Source organism: Pinus tabuliformis, chromosome 9, assembly GCF_031772625.1.
Source record: "Pinus tabuliformis cultivar Carrire ecotype Pingquan chromosome 9, CPIR1, whole genome shotgun sequence".
Lineage (NCBI taxonomy): Eukaryota > Viridiplantae > Streptophyta > Pinopsida > Pinales > Pinaceae > Pinus > Pinus tabuliformis.
In genome coordinates, this window is record NC_142307.1 from 1,162,846,123 (window position 1) to 1,162,848,859 (window position 2,737).

The following is a 2,737-nucleotide window of genomic DNA, read 5'->3' on the forward strand; positions in this document are numbered from 1 at the left end:
TTGTGTTCCCCTGACTCTCCCTAACACTCCTGACCATCCATTGACACTGTCTCCCATGTGTTAGCACACCTTTTCATTCCTTGGCATGCCCTGGCACTCCTTAGCTATCATGCCCTCACAACTACCCTTACTTTTTTTAGACTTGGCCGAAACCCAACCAAGTCCTGCCCCGACTACAACAACTTAACCAAGTTATAGTTACTACAACTAGACTATGCCTTGTTCACCTAAGAATTGCCTATAACACATCTTAGGCTACTCATGTCCAATCTCAACTCATCCCACTTAACAAGTTATCAATTCAAGTCTCACGTCCAACCATGGCCATAAAACAACAAAGAAACATAATTTACATCTTGACATGCCACGTCTAACAATCTCTTATCCCTATGTGGCGTGTGTTAGCATCTCCTACATTTCTTGGCATGCTTTTCACTCCCTATCACACCCTAGGACTCTCTGACATGCCCTGTCACTCTAGCATGCCTTGGCACGACCTAGCATATAACCTTGTCACTCCATTGTTAGAACACTTGGAACTTGTTGACACTCCCTATCACATACTCTTATCTCTTCATTTCCATGCATTTTGAACTAGTTCTCACTTGTGTTTTTGTGGCACTCCCTAACATCCGTTGGCATGCATTGACACACCCTAGCACATGGCACATCTTGGTATGCTACCTTGGCACTCTAGCATTTCTTAGCACTACCTAACATATCTTGTCGCTCCCTCCTTAACACACCTAGAACTCACTAACACTCCTTGTCACGCACTCTTATTCATTCATTTCCATGTATTTGAAACTTTTGATCCTTTTTGTTTCCTTGGCACTCCATAACACTCCCTGGCATGCATTGGCACACCCTAGCACTTGCCACATCTTAGCATGTTGCCCTGGCCTCTAGCATGCCTTAGCACTGCCTGCCATACCTTATTACTCCCTCAGCACACCTGTGTCTCACTAACACTTCCTGTCACAAACTCTTATTTGTTCATTTGTATGCACTAATTTGACCTAGTGCTCCGTTGTGTTTCCCTGGCACTCCCTAACACGTCCTAACACGTGTTGACACACCCTAGCACCTGGAACATCTTGGCTACATGTTTCCCTAGCAATCTAGCATGACTTAGTGCAACCTAACATACCATGTCACTCTCTCCTTAGCACACTTGGAACTCGCTGACACTCCCTGTCATACACTCTTATTCATTCATTTCCATGAATTTTGACCTCGTTCTCCCTTATGTTTCTCTGGCACTCCCTAACACTTAGCACGCATTGGCACACCTTGGTGCTTGGCACATCTTGGTATGCTTCCCTATCACTCTAGCATGCCTTTGCATCAATGCATAACATACCTTATCACTCCCTGCTTAGGACACTTGGAACTCACTGATTATAATGTTCTGAACTAGGAAAAATAGTGCTATGCAAAGCGAACAATAAAAATAACAGCATAAAATTAAATCAAACCATTAGACCACAAAATTGTCTGGCATGTACTGTTAGCATGCCTTTTCATTCCTTAGCATGCCCTGGCACTCCTTAGCTATCATGCCCTCACAACTACCCTTACATTTTTTGCAACATGGGAACCCAACAAAATCCTACCTCAACTATAACAACAACTTAACTATAACAACAGCTTGACCAAGTTACAATTACTACAACTAGACTATGCCTTGTTCACCTAAGAACTTCCTATAACTCATCTTAGGCTACTCATGTATAATTTCAACTTATCCAACTTAACAAGTTATGAATACAAGGCTCACATCCAACCATGGTTGTAAAATTAAACATTAACTAAGCAATAAATTTTACATCTTGACATGCCATAACATCTGGCACGCCTAATGATCCATTGGCACTATATAGCACGTGTTAGCATCCGATGCATTTCTTGGCATGCTTTAGCACTCCCTAACACTCCCTAGCACTCCTTGACACTTAGCACACCTCGTACTCACTATATAGCACTCTCTGTCACACTCTTATTCATTAATTTCCATGCATTTGAAACTACTGCTCCCTTGTGTTTCCTTGGAACTTGGCCCTAACACTCCCTAGCACGTGTTGGCACCACACCCTGGCGCCTGGAACTTCTTGGCATCCCTAAAATGCATTAAAAATTTCTAGCAGGTGTTAGTACTTCCTGGAATTCCATAGAACACCTTGCCACTCCCTAGTTGTCGTGCCCTCATAGATAACCTTACTTTTTTTGTGACTTGGGAACCCAACCAAGTCATTGAAGAAACAATGTTGTGCCCAACCCAAATTCTCCCTTTGCCTGAAACTACTTTGTACACACCTTATCACAACCATAGGCTTGCCTCCTGCAAGTCCTATTCTGAACTTATCCTAACACACTTCGTCCTTGGGGCACCTGGAATTTGTTGACACTCCTTGTCACACTACACTCTTATTTGTTCATTTCCAAGAATTTTGACATCATTCTCCCTTGTGATGCCTTGGCACTGGATAGTATAACTTTTCACTCCCTCCTTAGCACACCTGAAACTCGCTGAAAATTCATTTCCATGCATTTGAAATGAGTGCTCCCATGTGTTTCCTTAGCACTTGGCCCTCACACTCCCTAGCATGCATGGATAAAATATTTACAAAATTTGCCCATATCCTATTATCTAGGGTTTGGTTTTTGACTAAATAAAAATGTGATAACTGAAGAGATAATCATGGGATATGATATAAAAATCCTCAAACTTAATTAT